Source organism: Talpa europaea (genome assembly GCF_964194135.1).
Source record: "Talpa europaea genome assembly, chromosome: 7".
NCBI lineage: Eukaryota > Metazoa > Chordata > Mammalia > Eulipotyphla > Talpidae > Talpa > Talpa europaea.
The window spans coordinates 102151590-102163437 of NC_140074.1; positions in this window are offsets into that span (position 1 = coordinate 102151590).

Here is an 11848-nt window from a genome sequence, read left to right on the forward strand (position 1 = left end):
GCAGTCATTCTCATTCATCTTCCCCAGTACTCTGACAGCCATTAATCTGCATTTGGCCTCTACATAGATTTTTCTATTCCAGATACTTCACATAAGTGAAATCATTTATATGTAGCTTATTGTGCCTGGTCTCTATTAGACTTGTTTTTGAGGTTTATACATGTTACAATTTGTACTCATACTTTATTACTTTTTATGACTGAGTAATATTTCATTATATGGATGACACATTTTGTTTATCCATTTATCAGTATGGAAAAATGTTTCCATTTTTAAGTCATGAATAATGCAGCTATGAACATGCATGTATAAGTTTTTATGTGGACATATGTTTTCAATTCTCTTCAGTATTTATCTAGGAGTGGAATTCCTTAGTTTAATTTTTTAAGAAACTGCTAAAATGTTTTCAAAAGTGGGCCTCCCTGATAGTACAAGGGGTGAAGTATACGCACTAACAAAGCTATCAGCAGCCATTGTAGCATGAGTTTGATCCCTGGCCAAGGAGTTAACCCACATGTCGTAGCAGACCTCTCCTCTCTTGCATGCTGCTCCCCTTAGCAGTGTATTTCAGTAGATCCACCTGTTCTGCTCCCTACTCTGTCTCTGGTGAATTCTCTCACCTCCCCCCCACCCACACTTGTGGCCCGTACCCCATTCTTGTATGCATAAATCAATAAAAATAAATCTTTAAAAAAATGTTTTCAAAAGCTGTTGCATTATTTTATATTCTTTAAGGAATAAGGATTCCAGCTTCCTACATTCTTACTCCTCATTGTCCATCTTTGGACTATAGGAAATCCTAATGGGTATGAAGTGGTATTTCATCATGATTTTGATTTGTGTTTCCCTAAAGACAATGATGATGAGGACTTCTGCATGTATTAACTGGTCACTGTTATCTTCCTGGGGAGAAATGTCTATTCACCTTTTGCCCAATATCTTATTGGGCTATTTGTGTTTTTATATTGCAAATATAAGTCCGTTTATCAGTTATATGATTTGCAATTTTTTCCTCCCACTCTGTGGGTATCTTTTATGTTCTTTATGGTAGTCTCTGAAGCACACCCCTTTTTTTTTTTTAGATCTGAGTCTACAATGAAGTTGCAAAAAGTTATTTATTTAGTTCAAAAAGATTCAAGCTGAATGGATAATACTGCACATATTTCTTTACTTTTGTTATTTATGAAATATTTGGAACTTATTTGCCAGCTAGAGCTATGCTAGAGAACAGCTTAGTATTGAGTGAGTGAACAAATAAAATTGATTTTTGACTCAGAAAAAGAAAAGGAATTAAAAGAATCATAAAGTAAGGAAAGTAAGGGGCCTGAGATCATTCTTTTACAGAGACAAAAAAAAAAATGGTTTTAAAAAAAGTTTCTGCTCCTATTCCTGGAGCAAACTTATAAATTATCCCGAGTGCAAGAAGCACTAAAATAGGAAAGTTATGTACTGATGATAACCTTCAGACTTTTGGCTCTTCAATGTTTTGCTTATTCATTTTTCACCCTTGATATAGCACTGAGAATAATGTGAGGGTTTGGGAAAAAGTATCCCTTAACTTTGTCACCATTTTGTAGACTGTGGTGCTGGAAAAAACTTCTAAGTCCACCCATCAGTCTCATTTCATGTTACAGATACAGCAACTGAGGAGCCAAAATGAGGTGAAATTCCCCAGTCCTTAGTCTGGGGAATGTAGAATTACATGCTGTAAATAGCTCATTCTCATAAGAGCTAGTTCTATGTTTTTGGCATAGTAATGTTAGTTTCCTTTCACACATCCATCACCAAATTCTATTAACCAAGTTGAACTGTGTTTATTGAGTTGAAAAATCACTTCCTTACTTCTCTGAAGAGGAAATGCAAATGGCCAACAGGCATATGAAAAAATGTTCAACATCACTTGTCATCAGGGAAATGCAAATCAAAACTACCATGAGATACCATCTTACACCAGTGAGAATGGCACATATTAAAAAAACTAGCAACAACAAATGTTGGCGAGGGTGTGGAGAAAAAGGAACTCTTCTGCACTGTTGGTGGGAGTGCAAACTGGTCCAACCACTGTGGAAAGCTGTGTGGAGATTTCTGGACCTACTAAACATAGAGCTTCCATATGATCCAGCAATTCCTCTCCTAGGTATTTACCCAAAGGACACAGAAACATCAATTCCAAAGAACACCTGCACCCCTATGTTTATAGCAGCACTGTTTACAATAGCTAAGCTTTGGAAACAACCCAAATGCCCAAAAATAGATGACTGGATCAAGAAGATGTGGTACATATATACCATGGAATATTACTCAGCATTCAAAAAAGATAAACACATGCAATTTGCTGCAACATGGATGGCGCTGGAAGGGATCATGCTCAGCGAAATAAGCCAAAAAGAAAAAGAAAAATACCGGATGGTCTCACTCATAGCAGGAATCTAGAAAACTTAAATAAGGGACCAGGAAAATGAATAACTATAAGAAAGTGAAAATCAAAATCAACAAAAAACTATGAACCAGAGACACTTTTAGGGGGGCAGGGGCGGGAGGGGAGGGATTGGGGTCAGAATGGGGGGCTGCAATTGTATGGGGAATATAACAATAAAATTTATAAAAAAAAAAAATAAAAATAAAAATAAAATCATAGACAACACAAAAAAAAAAAAAATGTGTAAGATTGGTAACCCTGGACAGTTATTCATACATGACTACAAACACCTGCTGTTTATCTCTCCAATTTCCTATTTTTCTTAATTTCCTGTTTTATTTATTTCTAACATGCTTTTAGACATGTGAAATATATACACATGTTGATTCTGTGATGCTACAATGCAATGTTACTTCAATAAAAAAATTATATTTGAAAAAAAAAAAAAGAAAGAAAAATCACTTCCTTAACAACAGATTATTGAATTAATAAGATATACAAATACACAATGGAGTACTATTCAGCTATTTAAAAAAAGATGAATTCCTGACATTTGTGACAACATGAATGGAATTGGAAGGGATTATGCCAAGTGAAATAAACTAAGGAGAAAAACAATTACCAGAAAATTTCACTCATGTGGAATACAGAGAAACAAAACAAAGCCTAGAAAAGACTGCAGAATTGGGCCTCCCCTGGTGGCGCAGGCAGTTGAGCCGCGCTGTGAAGCTGTCCACAGCCTCTGCAGTGCCGGTTCAATCCCGGCCAGCAGGCGAGGGTCCCACATAGCGTGGCAAACCTCTTTTGTCACACCTACTGCTCCCCTCAGCAGTGTATTTCATCAGTCTGCCTGTTCTGTTCCCCTCTCTGTCTCTGGTGAATCCTCTCACCCTCCCTCGAATCTGGCCTGTACCCTGGTTCTTGTATAAACAAACAAACAAACAAACAAACAAATAAAAAAAAGACTGCAGAATTGAGGCTACTGGGGGTTGAGGAGGGGTGTGGAGAGCTGGGACCAAAGTGAGGAAGGGGGTCAAATCATATATGATAAATGGATATGGGTGTTCTGGGGTAGGTGGCATGTGGTGATTCATATCTGAGGAGGTGTGAACCTATTCCTCTGAATCACATATTAAAAAATAATAATGACATAATAATCTTCTTAATCATCTATCACTTTACCTAGCAATCTACTAGCTTTGCCTTTCACTAACTCTGAAACTGAGTAAGTTACTTAACCTGTCAGGACTCTCATTACCTTAAGATCATTAGATTACAAGTGCATTTGTTGAGTCCATAAGCTTTGCCCTTTATGATAGAAAAATGCCTATTTTAGTTTTATTTTTTTAATTAAAAAAAAAAGATTTTTATTTATTTATGCATACAAGAACTGGGGTGTAGACCAGAGGTGTGGGGGGGTGAGAGGATTCACCAGAGTGTGGGGAGCAGAACAGGCAGATCCATTGAAATACATTGCTGAGGGAAGCAGCGGGAGGGACATGAAAGGTCTGCCACACCATGTGGGTTTCAACCCGGCCGGCTGGGATGGAATTCGCACTGCAAAGGCTGTGGATAGTTTCACAGTGCAGTTGAGGGTGGCCACCAGGGAGGCCCCGGGTATTTAATTTTTCAAGTTGATGTTTTCAGGTTATTCAGCTAGATACTCAAAGTACGTATGTATTTCCACACTAGATCATATGGTATTTCCATTTTTTTTTTTTAAGATGGGTCTCCATTTTCAGTTTTTTAACATAGGTTTTTAAGATAGGATCTTAGGGTATTTCCATTTTTAAATTTTTAAAATACTGCTTTCCAAAATGGCTACACAAATTTACATTCCTACCAATGGTATCTAAGGATTCTTCTTTTTCCACATATTCTCCAACACTTTTTGGGAGTTTTTTTGAAATACGTCATTGTCACAGGTCTGAGATATCTTGTGGTTTTGATTTGCATTTCCCTAGTAATAAGTGATGATGAACATTTTTTCATGTTGGCCTTCTGTATATTCGCTTTGGAAAACTGTCTTGGATACTGATTCCCTGTCAGTTGTGTTTCATATAAATATCTCCTTTGTAGGGTAAGGAAAAATGTCAGGCTTTTCTGGCCTTCCGCCATCAGGATAGATTATGGATCCTTGCGGTCCTGAATGCATGCCTGATGGCAGGCACTTGGAATAAGGTGTGGGCTGAGGTAGATGGGATTCACCTGGGCTAAGACTGTGCTTTTAAGGGCGGTGTCACGGGGACACCAGCAGAGGCCGAAAGAGAAGCCGACAGAGAAGTAAGAGCAGAGAAGCAGAGAAAAGGCTGGAGAGCCCAGAATGAAGACCTGCTGGGGGAGCCTACCAGCCCCCCAGCACCCCTGCCTGCTGTGTACCTGGTAATCCCAATAAAAACCTGCAAAACCACTGAGGACTCTGACTCCTAGTGAGCATCATTGAGCCCATTCTGCCTCAAAGCCTATTTTTTTTTACTTCATAATTTTAATAAGGTTTACCAGATTTCCAAGTGAACATATTAGTCTGGGACAGGATTGCTAATATATTGAGACAATAAAGATAGAAAACGTTAAGAATTCAAGAACTGTAACAGTTTGGGTTAAGTGGTCCTAGGAGAAAAGAGACCTATATATCTTAACTGTGAAGAGAATTAAAGCCTAAGCACAGCAATTGATCCATGTCATAAAACAAAAAAGACTTATGAGCAGTGTCTCTCCTTTTCTTTGCTTTTTCTTTTTTGAGATGCACAAGTGCCCCTGAATTTTATTTAGGAAAAATGAAGAGGTGGGCATTTAATTAACTCAACTATTCATTTGCAATTAGATTATGCCAATCAACAGTATTAAATTGAAGTTAAAAGGCATTTGAGATCTGCTAGCTCTTTTTACATTTCCAGGACAAGAAAGACCCAGTGTTAGTCTGTGTGTACTTCACTGATTTATGAGGGATCTTATTGGCTTAGTGACTATTTTATTATTAGAGACCAAATGGAGTATAAGGGATTATATCTGAAACTAACAGATCTTTATTTCTCTCACTTTTAATTTGCTTCTCAAGACCATTCAATCCTGGGGCCTCCCTGGTGGTGCAAGGGGTTAAGATGCAACCTATGAAGCTATCTGCAGCCACTGCAGCACGAGTTCAATCTCCAGTCAGGGAGCTACCCACATGGCAGACCTCTCCTAACTTGCCTGCTGCTCCCCTCAGCAGTGTATTTCAGTCAATCTGCCTGTTCTGTTTCTGATGAATCCTCTCCCCTCCCCCCCACACCTCTGGCCTGTATTCCTGTTCTTGTATGCATAAATAAATAAATCTTAAAAAAAAAGAGACCGTTCAGTACTATGATCACCCCCATCTATAGGAGCTGATAAGGGTATTTCGCCAGACCCCACTTGGACTACCTCTGAGAACCTGCAGTTTAACTATCCCATGGGATTAAGCATGCAAATCAGAGTCTGAGTTGCTACTCTAAAAATTTTTTTTTCTTTTTTCTTTTTTAATAGAGGCATGTTTTATTTATTTGTTTGTTTGTTTATACATGCACTGGGCACAGTCGGAAGCGCGGGAGGGTGAGAGAATTCACCAGAGCCAGAGCAGGGAGCAGAGCAGGCAGAAGGACCGAAGTACACTGCTGAGGGGAGCAGCGGGCGGCAGGAGAGGTCTGTGCGCCATGTGGGACCCTGCTCCGGTGGCCGGGGAGCAGCCGGGGATCGAACCAGCGCCGCAGAGGCCGCGGGCAGCTTCGCAGCCCAGCGCTCAACCGCTGCGCCACCGGGGAGGCCCATGAGTTGCTGCTCTAGCACTGTTTTGAACGTTAGTCAGGATTATCCATTTGAACTTCAAATTTTCTTAAAATATTTCAGCTTTCTGAGATAATAGTTCATAACTTTAATAAAATTTCTAGGGAGCCTTCACTCCCCAGAAGATTAGGACTCACTGCATTATTATGCCAAACATAATGGTCAAATGTAATGGCAAGGACCATTCCAGAAGAGTCATGTATCAGTGACCGGGCTATGGTGGCTGCTGAGAAGAAACAACCCCCATGCATAAATCACAGGATTACTTTGGCCCTTCAAATCCACTGGAGAGCTGTACCTGCACAACAGCATCCAGTAACCACAGGGCGCTGGGGATGGGAGAGTGAGGCTGGGATCAGGATCAGGGAAACAAATTCCTTTTCTTCCCTAGAGTATAATCCAGGCCCTCCATTCTTCCCTGTTTTAAAATTCCTTTAGGTCTCTTTAGCCTGAATTTCTGGTTCAGTAATTTCTAGATGCTCTCCGAGATCCTGTGTTTATCTTAACAAATCTTGGGAAACACACAAATCAGAGAAAACTTTTTTTGTTGTTTAAAATCTCATAATCTTCCCTGCCACACCTGCTGCCATTTTTTATTTCACTGTCCTACTAGTTCCATTATTTCTTCTATTACCTGAAATTTCTGAGTCACCCTTAATACTACCAGATGATCCCCCAAGTGGATTTAATCTCTATTTCTCTGTTCCCTCTTTTTCATTCCCAAGCCTTCATAATCTGTTTAAATCAAAATAATCCCAGAGACACGTATATTTCCAGCCTTTCCTGAGTTTAGTTAGATTCTGTAACATAAACTCCACAGATATACTCACACAAATGTACAAAACATATAAGGCATTAACTGAAACATTGTTTCTATAGACAAATATCTAAAATCTTAAATATTCATGAACAGGTGACTAAGTTATAGTACATCAATACCATGTAGCCATTAAAAAATAAATTATATATCATCTACATTACCTATAGATACTGAGAAAGTCCAGTTATAGCAATTTACACTATATTATATCATTTTCAAGAGCTTAAATATATATTAAATCTATGTTTCAGTACTTTTGCAGTTGAATTTAGAAGGTTACCCACCAAACTTAACTGGCTATCATAACAAAATAGGATTAGGAAGGAAAAGAAGAGATTTTTATTTGCTGCATTACACTACTGTTTTGATTTTGTTTAGTATGAATTAACTTTATCACAAAAACTTTAAAAAACAAAGAGGGAGCCTCCCTGGTGGCGCAGCGGGTTGAGCGCAGCGCTAAGCTGTCCGCAGCCTCTGCAGTGTGGGTTCGATCCTGGCCGACCAGAGAGAATCCCACATGGAGTGGCAGACCTCTCCTGTCGTGCCCGCTGCTCCCCTCAGCAGTGTATTTTGGTCGTCTGCCTGTTCTGCTCCCCACTCTGTCTCTGGTGAATTCTCTCACCCTCCTGCGCTTCTGGCCTGTACCCCAGCTCTTGTATAAAAATAAATAAATCTTTAAAAAATAATAAAAAATAATGAGAAAAATAAGTACTATATATCCTACATATTCTGTGAATTAATTTTCCTAGTGGACTAATTTCCCAAAAACATTCTGTACAGGCTTTCCAGTGGGAGCACTCAAGGCTGCATGGTCTACTCCAAATTATTACTCTTACTCCTGGCTTTTACACCTATAAAACTTAAGGTCCAGTTACATCACACCTTTCTGGACACTGCTGAGACACAAAAGACATAGTGATTTCCAGTATCAGGCCCTCTTTACAAATACTCTAGGACTATTTGGCTTATAATCACTCCCCTGTGTGGCTATCATCAACCTCCTTTTTCAGAGCTAGTATTCTCCTATCTTGACTCTGTGGTTTATTGGTATTGCATGTCCCCCACACTCCCATTCAAATGTAAACTTATTACTGGCAAAAGCATTTAACTATTTAACCTCCAATGTGCAGTTAGGGAGAAAACCTTGTCAAGAAAACCTCGTCAGCATCCCTAATTTCTGTCAGAGATACTTCTCCCACTTGCCTTTCCAACCCACCTATTGCATGGGCTCCTCCCCACACAGGGTAGTGACTGAGACTGGCATGGAATCTCAAAGTTTTGGTGATATCACTTAGTATGTTCCCTATAGAAAGTTATTTAGTCTTTAAGCCTCAATTCTATCAGCTGTAAAATAAAGTCAAAAATACAACAATCACATGTCATTATATAATGTAAGCTATTATTACTACTTTGCCCACACATTCCATTCGATTGTCCTTGCCCAGTCACAGTATCATCTTTCCAAAAACATTTAGAGTGCAATCTACACTTAGTTGCCTCCTCTTCCCAGTAATTCACTCTTTAATCACTGTGAAAAGACTATATTGTCAACCACTTTACTAATTCTTTACAAGGCTCGCCATAGTACCAGAAATCACCTAAATCAATCAGTTTTATTCCAAGTTCATCTTGTGTTCTCTGCAAATCCTGAATGTGTATGCTAAACCTAATACACTGTCCCACTTTATTAAAATCCATCTTCTCTTTAGACTTATTCAAAATACCACTTCAGTCAAGAAGGAAACAATAAATCCGCATGGCTGAAAGCTAATTCTTAATCCTCAAACACATCCTAAGCTGCAGTGACTACTGCGACTCTTCATCGGAATCAAAACACGCTTTCAAAACCTTCTAATCTTTACTATGGTCGCCTGAAAGCTCACTCTCTACAATTTCTGCTCTTCTTCAAGACCCCAAACCCAGGACAGCTCCTGAGAAGCGAACCTCCCCCTTTCCTGGGGACCACCCTGTTACAAAGCCACCTTCTGCCACCTCCAAATCCCACTAGAAAGCGGTTTTCCTCCCCTGCTCCCAGCTGCACGTGCACTTGGCATAAGCAGCCGTGCCTGACTTGAGGATGGCAAGGACAGCCTGGGACTTCCGCTTCAATCTTGCCAACCGTCTGAACTCTCCTAGAAAACTCTACCACATCAAATCCTAACAACCGGCCAACACAAGAACCAGCCTGTGCTGAGGAGTTTCGGAGGGTTGCAAACCTTCCGCTATAGAGACCAGTCAGGATGCCCGGCCAGTTCTGAGATTTTAAGTCCACTTACACTGTCTAGAGCTTAGCCTTTGGAAAACAATATGCACGAGACTAACCCACAACCCGGAAGAAACAAACAAAAATCTAGTGGGGGGGGGGCGGTGCAGGCGGGCCATGCCTAAGGGGCCCCAATGCTGGAAAGGGCGTAGCTAGGGGATCCGGCGGCAGAAAGGGGTGTACCTGAGGGACCCCGAGGGCAGGAAGCGGCTGTAGCAGGGGAGCAAAGGGGGCAGGAGGTATAGCTGGAGGCCCCGCGGGCCGGCGCCTCAGAAGGAACCTCGTCCACGCCGCCGCCGGCGTCTAGAGGTGATGCAACGCCTGACAGGGACGCGCGAGGATGTAGGGCCGGTCCCTACTGACCAATCAGAGTGTATCACCCCGCACGCATCAACAAGCCGGGCGCTGATTGGTTTCACGGGCCGGCCACGCCCCTCTGCGGCGCTGCGGTGCACGCTGGGAAGACAGCTGGGGGCTGCGCTAGATCTTGAGGCGGGCGGGACCGGCTGATGTGTGCAGTCGCGGGCTGGGGCCCGTGGCGTTTTCTCTTACCACACTCTTGTCTAGCGAGCCCGCGTGCTGTTGGAGACCCCGGTCGCGGGCGTGGTGGTGGTCGGGTTCCTCCTGACCAAGACAGGGATTCTGGGCGTTTCAGTGCGTCGCGTGGAAGGCTCAGGATAGGCCGTCGGGACTGGAATTAGCAAAACGCGGAGTCTAATCCTGTCTGAGGTGTCACGAGATTGCAGCCCGGCAACTGCTGGACGCGGGACCCCTGATGCCGGGAAATCGATAACCCCGCTCTGGTCAGCAATGTCCTCAATAACACCTCCAGCTCCGGATTTTTACTACAGGAATGATCATAAACGGTCATATGGTGTCACAGGACAAAATAGAAAGGAAATGCTGGCAATGAGCATTCAAATTAGTTTAAAATATTTCCTATAATGAAAACAAGTTGACTTGCTAATTCATTTATCAGCTTATAATCACAGCATTCACTTAACGGTCACAGGGTCTAGGAATGACCATCTAAGTGTCAGGGATTTTAATAGGGCTGAGAGTCCTGCAAAGGTGTATTCAATAACTCTCTTGAACGTATGCATTTAGTAGTTTGAATCTGCAACATGTTAACTAGAAATAGTTGAAACGTGTTTTTAAGTCTCCAATTCCTTCAAGTTGCTACTTTGCTCAATTCAGTCCAGACAGCTCAGATTACAGCAAGAAAAGAGCTCTCAGACATATGTGTCCAGAGAAAAAGTGGAGAAGACACTTTTAAAATTGGGTTGAGAAACATTTTATGGCACTGTTGGGTTATTGAATTCCAGACTGAATCCAGAAAAACTGGTGAGTGGGAGAGAAAAAGATTCTAGGAAAAGGTTAGATGTAGTCAGTATAAACTGCTTGAATTAGAGTTAAAAACCTCATTTTTTACAGTACCAAGGCAATAGGTAATAAATAGGTCTAAAACAGAAAAACCAGGAAACCACAGCATCAGCATGTTAGGTCAAAATATGGAGATAAAGATGAGATGAAAAGGGCATACCTTGTGGCGAAGGGGTTAAAGGTACAGTGCTGTCAAGCTGCAGCCAGCCACTGCAGCAAGAGTTTGATCCCAAGCCAGGGAGTGTACCCACATGGCATAGCAGACCTCTCCTGTCTTCCCCCCTGCTTCCCTTAGCAATGTATTTCAATGGATCTGCCTGTTCTGCTCCCCACTCTGTCTCTGGTGAATCTTCTCACCCACCCCACCTCTGCCTAAATCCCAGTTCTTGTATGCATAAATAAATAAATCTTAAAAATATCAGAGGAAAAAGCTAAGAATGTGGAAGGTGTTTATATCTGGGGAGCAAGAGTGGGGGTGGGCAAGGCTGCTTGTCACTTTTTCTGCCTTAGAGATAGAGGATGTGACATTTAAATATGGTCATAAATTCCTTGACACTCCTTGAGGGTCTATGTCCCCTTTGAGTTTGGGTGAACTGTTTTGACATGTAGAATACAGTGGAAATGGTAGTTGGGAGGTGTAAAATATACATTGCTGAGGTGAAAAACTCCATCTGAAACCATACATTGTTGTAAACTGTTACCTTAGTAAAAAGAAATATATATAGTGGCAATGACTTAGTTCCTGGGGTAGGTAGACCTAATAGTTAAGAAGATATATTAATGTAAATTTACATCAAGAGAAGGTAGAACATTTGGTTTATGTAGCTGCGTGGTTCTTTCCATTTTCTATGGAGTCTGAAAGCTCAAAACATTGGAATCCCAAATGACTCTTCAGCTAATTCCCTGGCAAGTTACTCAAAAGTATATGTAGTGAGCACCCACTAAGTGCTAGGCAAAATTCTAGGCAGTCGAGACATAATGGTTAACAAACCAGATGACATCCCAGCCCTCAGAGTTTATATTCCATCAAGATGTAAATACAAATTTATTTCAGATATACACATGTGGCTCAATGACAATCCTCTGGGGCTGTCTATATAAAACAATCTTGTACAGATTCTGTCTTGCACATATCTGACTTGAATCCTAGCCAGGATGATTA